Genomic DNA, 7,186 nt, shown 5'->3' with positions numbered 1-7,186 from the left:
GGACAGACCAGGGCAGCAGGAAACCTCTGGCTGAACAAACTGGTTAATAAATCTGTAGTTGTTGTTTCATTTCAGATTCAGATTAAGAAAACTTTGTTTGTTTATATGCACTTTCCCAACTGTCCATGGAGGATGAAGACACGTGCTACATGCTAGCTGGACTCGTAGCTTTAGGAGCGATGCTACGGTCTCGTTACAGACGGTTTCCGGCGGTGAGTGCGATGTCCAGACCTGAGGCGGGTGAAGCTCGGTGGGAAAGCGAAGGGACTTCCACGCTGCCGTCAGCGATTAGCGCTTCCGATTGTTTCCGATTCTGCAGCTGCACAGGAAGCTGCTGAGTTTTAGACAAAGCACGTTACACCTGCTCAACAATGAAGTTTATGAGTCACTGTCACTGCGAGCGGCTCGTTGGCTGCCAGCTCCGTGGAAGCGCTGGGGTATTACCACTCGGTCACCTGTCTGCTGGTAAAACCCTTCGCTTTGTCACAATGTCACTATTTAACATGGACGTTATTTTGGTTTCACAATTACACGTGTGGCCAAGTTTCTGTCTGTTACATATTGATCGGCTTGTTTGCTTTTTTTTGTCGTCCCGCTCTTAGTTTTCAGTGAAGCGTTTAGTGGAGGAATATGACTGGAAATAAAACAAAAACACTGAGTAAAAACTGAACAATGCAGAGAGTGGACTTCACCTTCACCTTATATCTACACATAATGTACAAACAATGAGTAAAACGATGAAGCAGTAGCACAAAGTTCTAATAGTTCATGTTGAAAATTCTTCTAGTAAAACAGTTTCTTTCAGTTCCTTTAAGTTCAAAGTCCCAAACTTTCACCATATTATTCTTCTTCAGCTCAATCAGACATTTCAGTCAATTAAATCAAGTGACTTCAACCAGTTTGAAGTGTCCTGTGTGAATATTGTCCTGGTAGTTGTGTTATGTCTGTCTAATCAAATGAATCCAGCGAGTAAGAAAACACGTCCACACGACTGGAAAAAGGCTGAAATGATAGACACGAGTGATTAAAACTTCATTTACACACTTTGTGTGTAAATTTTAAAATGACAATGATCATTTAAAAAGGTTTAAGCAAAATAAGACCAAGCTTCAGTCCACACATGGTCACAGTCAAGATACGTTAACAGAAACAAAGAAATGAACGTTTTTATTGTTTATTTACATAAATGTGTGTACTAAACTAAACTAAACTAAACTAAATTAAACTAAACTAAACTAAACTAAATTAAACTAAACTAAACTAAACTAAACTAAATTAAACTAAACTAAATTAAACTAAACTAAACTAAACTAAACTAAATTAAATTAAATTAAATTAAATTAAATTAAATTAAATTAAACTAAACTAAACTAAACTAAACTAAACTAAACTTAATTTAACAACAGTAAAACAAACATGTGGTTCCAAATTAAGAGAAAAAGGCACAAAATGAATTTAAGATGTAGAAAAGCTGCTTTTAAATACTCTTTAAATAGTTCTTCTAAAGGTTCTTTAAGTCATAGAGTATCTGTATTAATAATATTTATATACAATCTTTTGCAACAACAGGAGAAAAACATGCAAAGTGTGCAGGTTCCACATCAAACTGATCTGAACTTTAGAGCTAGCCGCGTCCAAACGCTATAAGAATTATTCATATACACTGTATTTATAAGAGTCGACTATTTAATGAGTTCTCATTTAAACCCAGAAGTGTTCATCACATCAGCTAATGGAGGCAGCCGGGGCCGGACTATTTCCTGGTGATCCTGCTGTGCGTCATGTAAACTGATAAGAAGTGTCTGAACAATAGAGCCCAGTGGGATTCTACGCTCATTCTGAAAATCGAAAGTAAACTGAGACCTGATATAGGATCTGATTCGTTTGCATGTTGATAACAAAAGCTGAGCTTTAAATAAGCCAAAACATTTCCTGCGTCACGTTTCCTCTGCAGCGTTTCCTCTGTTTGTGGAGTTTTGCTGCAGCTTCATCACATCATCTCTTTGAGACATCTCTGGTTTCTCTTCAGGCCATTTATCCCGACTGAAAACCCCCGGTGGTCAGCGAACACCACCTCCATCATCACCACCTTCTCATCCTTCTCATCCTCTCATTCCTTCGTGGGAGTTTCCACTTAATCCCCAAAAGAGCTTCTGATTTTATTTAATCTTTCATGTCTCATTTACTGTAAGAGGCAGACGACATGACAACAAACCAAAACATTTACAGACAGTATCCAAACACACCTTTTTAGGAAAGGTCCCAGCTTCGTCTCTTTTTATTTTAACTTGTGTGTTTTTCCCAGAACTATGCGAGTGGTTTGGTCCCATGGACGAGTGAAGAAGCACCAGTACGAGCAGCAGAACAACTCACTGGTGAGTCCGTCTTTAAACCTGCATTTTTAAATCCTCCATCATTGTAGTTCCAGTCCCAAACACACCAGCCCCTCCACCTGAATGACCTTCTTCACTCCTCCATGGGCCAGTGGACGACGCTCTACATCACACAGTCTTTGGTTGATTTGACTTTTTTTGTATATTCTTTCATTTTCCCAACAAATTCAAATGTCTATAAATACACACGAACATGAATCCGACGTATTGTAGTAAAGATAAAAGGGAAAAGGGACAGTTTCATACTGAGTATTTCTAAATGGCACCAGGCCGAGTTTAATGCAGAACACATGCAGCAGGAAGAGTTTCTCAGTTTCAGTCGACGTCACACGACAGAATTCAAACAGGCAGAGAACAAACCGAAAGTTTAGTAAATAAACACTTGCATAAAGCTGAAACTAGTTTAATGCAGATAGAACAGTGTTGACAGTTACTCCATCAGATAAACGAATGATCAGATAAGAAATACTTTCACTTTGTGGAAGAACAAAAGTCTTGGTCAACATCAACAACTACCTGCTTTTCTAAAAAACACATTTTTATTTGTGCTTAAAGCTCACAGACAGAAAATGGAAATAAATTTAAATAAAAGGAAAAGAGGTTCGGTCACGACAAGCGTCGCTCTCCACAAACAACAGCTGAGCCTCATGTGCATCTACACAACCGCACAAACTGTTTGACTCTGTTTGACTCATGAAACGTCAGAATAAACCGGCAGCGAGTTTCATTCAGGTGATGAGCTCCTGCTTTAAATACGCTGCTGGTCCAAATATAACAACGTGTCCACGTTTGTTGTCACTCGGCTTCATCTGAATCTGGAAACATGGATTTAAAAACTTTGTTGAGTTAAATCAGATCAGGACGTTATTACGCTTTAATCTTTCCCTCTTTAGGTTTTATGCACTTTTATTTATGTTTGACGTGTCTTTATTCATATAACTGTGTCTGTTTTGTGTCTTCTTGTCTCTGTGTGTGTGTGTGTGTGTGTGTGTGTTTGTGATTGTTGACCTGTTCAAAGCTATAAATGTATCCAGACTGTGACTATGAGTTCAGGCCTGATTTATTTATTTTAAATCAATGTTTTTGTGTGTTTTTTTTTTTTACAGTAAGTGTGTGTCGCTGGTCGCTGAGGAATGTGTGACGCTGGATATTTACTTTGCATCAAACTGAAACTCAGTGGTGAGTGTTTATGTTTATGTAACATCTACTTTTCACTGAAGCGTTCAGTAGAAAGATGAAGAATGAAGCAGGGAGTTCAGAGGAACCCCCCCCACCCAGGACCAGATAAGGAGGTGGTTTTAAATCTGCCCTTTTGTGGTTTCTGACACAGAAGTGATCACTAACCACAGAGATTATCTGCTGTGTAAATTACCACGGTTCTGAAAAGGAAGTGAACTGGTGTGTGAGGAGGGAAAGTCCTCGATTAGAGTCTCAGATTAAACATCTATCGACTTCTTTGATTTGTGTCTCTAGTCTCCAAGCTAATCATCCTAGCCTCCCAGCTAATCATCCTAGCCTCCTAGCTAATCATCCTAGCCTCCCAGCTAATCGTCCTAGCCTCCCAGCTAATCATCCTAGCCTCCAAGCTAATCATCCTAACCTCCCAGCTAATCATCCTAGCCTCCCAGCTAATCGTCCTAGCCTCCCAGCTAATCGTCCTAGCCTCCCAGCTAATTGCAGCATGTTATAGTTTCCTAGCCTCCCAGCTAATTGTAGCATGTTATAGCTTCCTAGCTTCCCAGCTAGCTGTAGCATGTTATAGCCTCCCAGCTAATTGCAGCATGTTATAGTTTCCTATCCTCCTAGCTAATCGTATTATGTTATAGCTTCCTAGCCTCCCAGCTAATTGTAGCATGTTATCGCTTCCTCGCCTCCTAGATAATTGTAGCTAATTATAATTGTAGCATGATATAGCTTTCTAGCCTCCTAGCTAATCATAGCTCTTCTTAGCTTTCCAGATAATTGTTGCTCTTCCTAGCTTCCTACCTTTAAATCTAGTTCTAGCTTTTTTCAAGCTTCCTCGCTAATAGTAGCACTTCCTAGACTCCAGGCTTATTGTAGCATGATATAGCTTCCTAGCCTCCTAGCTAATCATATCTCTTCTTAGCTTTCCAGATAATTGTTGCTCTTCCTAGCTTCCTACCTTTAAATCTAGCTTCCTAGCTAATAGTAGCACTTCCTAGACTCCAGGCTAATTGTAGCATGTTATATCTTCCTAGCCTCCCAGCTAATAGTAGTCTTACTTAGCCTCCTATCTGTTCAGCTAATATATTAGCATCCTAGCCTCAGACTGATGTCACTGCTGAGCTGTTTCAAACAAACATTTCTGCAAATAAAGGTAAATAAAGACGGGATTTTAGTTCCAGGCTTTTGATATTTGTGTCATTCATCCAAGTCTGAGGCTTATTGAAGTAGAATGAATCCTTTAACTTAAAATCCCTTAAAACATCACTTAAGATTCAGAGTCTGGATAAAAGCTTGAGAAGGTGAAGGAATGTGGAGGGAACTGAATGTTTGTGGAGGTTTTCCTCTGGTCTCTCTGCTTGTTTGTTCTTTCTTTGAGGATCAGTGCAGCCACGTGTCTCATAATTGAATGTGTTGTCTGGAGTTCCCGCCCACGTGTCACCTGTCACCTGTTATCAGATGCCGGACATACCTGCACTTTCATTTCCACACCTGGAAAAACCACAGACTAAAAGACAGAGAGAACAGAGAACAGGCGTGGATTCTAGGAAACGTTTGTCACTGTCGTTTCTTTTTCAGCTGATAATTACAATAAACTTTCATTTGTACAGGAAATAAAAGTCATGACTCAGTTTACAGCTGCAGGTAGAGAAATAGCTTCAGGGTTTTACACTGAGATAAAATAGGACTTTACCTTCAAACGTTTTATTATGTGCAGATAAACATCGAACAGGTTCATTAAAAAAGTGTTTGTGTGGTTTCAGTCGTGACCTGGTCACCACCTCCTCTCTCAGGTGTTTGTTTCTTGGTTAATATAAACCTGAAATTAAATCGGCTGCAGGCTCCTGCTCGAGTCTCTGGTCTCATTTTCTTTCTGCTCACGTTAATTGGAGCAGACCGGGTCCTGTAGGGGAAGTGGTCCTGGTCCGGATGACCTCTGGGAGGGTTTGTTTGTGGTGGGAATGTGGGCCAACGACGGTCTGCGTAAAACCTGCAGCTTCAGGTTTCATTTATTTTAGTGGCCTTTAAATTAATGTAGTTTGTCACATTATTTATAGTTTAAAAAATATATTTTCCTTCTTTAAGTTGTATGAAAATCCAATGATGTTTTGAGTCATTTTTAACATTTAACAAATTTCTAAGGGTTTGAAATACTAGACATTATATAACAAAAAGACTAAAGGAAAAAATAAACAGAAAACACACACACAATAATAATAAAATAACTGAATATTAAAAATTACTTAATTGGTTTTTAACTAGATTTGATAAAGTTTCTTGTGTGGAGCTTTCGTTCGGTCGCTGGATCAAATCCGAGTCATGTCAAAAGTTAAAAGAAGAATTTAGTTAAGTTAAAAGAAATCTAACTTTTAATTTCCACATTTGATATTCTGACCTTTGAGTAGCTGTAAATTTTATTAAATGTGTAAATACACGTTTTTAGTATTTTAATATTTCGCTATAAAATCCTCTACAACAACAATCCAGAAATTGTTGGAAATAAACTTCCATCAGTTTGTCTCTACGTAAATAATAAAAACCACGTCCTAGTACGAGCATGTAAATAGGAAACGACAAGGGGCCGAGGATGGATCCAGGGGGGACACCACAGGTCAGGACGCTTGATAATAACAGATCAGTTTTGTCTTCATTTCGTGACATTATCTTTTAAATTCAGTCTTAATATGAGTTGCATTCCTCTCCTCAACCAAAGAGGAGGAGGAAGAGGAGGAGGACTGCAGCCTCCAGATGAACGGAGCTAATAAGTGAAAGTGTTAGCGGGGAGGAATGCAAAGTCTCCGACTCGCTGCCAACTCAACTGAGAGCATGTCGGGAATAAACTGGGTCAACGTCCAGAGGGAGAAGCTGAATTACTTCTGATAAAACCACTAAAGGCGATTTCCTGCTGACAGAACTATTAATATCAATGATGATGAACAACGACTCCGTGTCCATGTTTCTGTTATGTTATGAGAATCCAAATATATTTATCACTCCAGTTTTTATTTCTTTTTCAGCTTAAACCTCAAACCACTTCTCCTCCTTCCCCCAAACCTGGAACCTCATCTACGATTCATTTTTGTGTTATTCTGCAAAGTTTATCTGGATTATTAATGATATTATTATTATTATTATTATTGTTGTTATTATTGTTGTTGTTGTTGTTGCATTTTTTCAAACCCACATCTTAGATTAATTTCTTTACAAAAACACAGGTGTTCATCTTTTTTCCTCTTCTCACTTTTTATTTCTAAAAAAAAGAGGAAGTTTCTTCTTCTATTTTTTCCCCTGTTATTTCTGTGGGTGCTGCTCAGTTTGCATTTACGGTGAAATGTCTCCACCTAGTGTTCATGAGTGGACAGACACACAGACACACAGTGTTTCATCACAACAATAACAAAGTTATTTGAAGAACAGAAAACACACAGACAGTAAAAAAAAAGACTGAAGACGTCTCAGACGACACGAGTAGGAAGTATGTGATAAAAGAAAAGGTGGAAAAGATTTGGTGTTTCACACTAGAACCAAGTAGGACGACAGGTCGGTGAGCGTCTGCATGCTGAGCACTGATTGGCTGAGCAGCATGTCCATCACACCTGACTCCTCCT

The sequence above is a fragment of the Mugil cephalus genome, chromosome 9 (assembly GCF_022458985.1).
Source record: "Mugil cephalus isolate CIBA_MC_2020 chromosome 9, CIBA_Mcephalus_1.1, whole genome shotgun sequence".
Taxonomy (NCBI): Eukaryota; Metazoa; Chordata; class Actinopteri; order Mugiliformes; family Mugilidae; genus Mugil; species Mugil cephalus.
The sequence above is the reverse complement of the archived record's forward strand: the minus strand, read 5'-3'. Positions refer to the sequence as shown.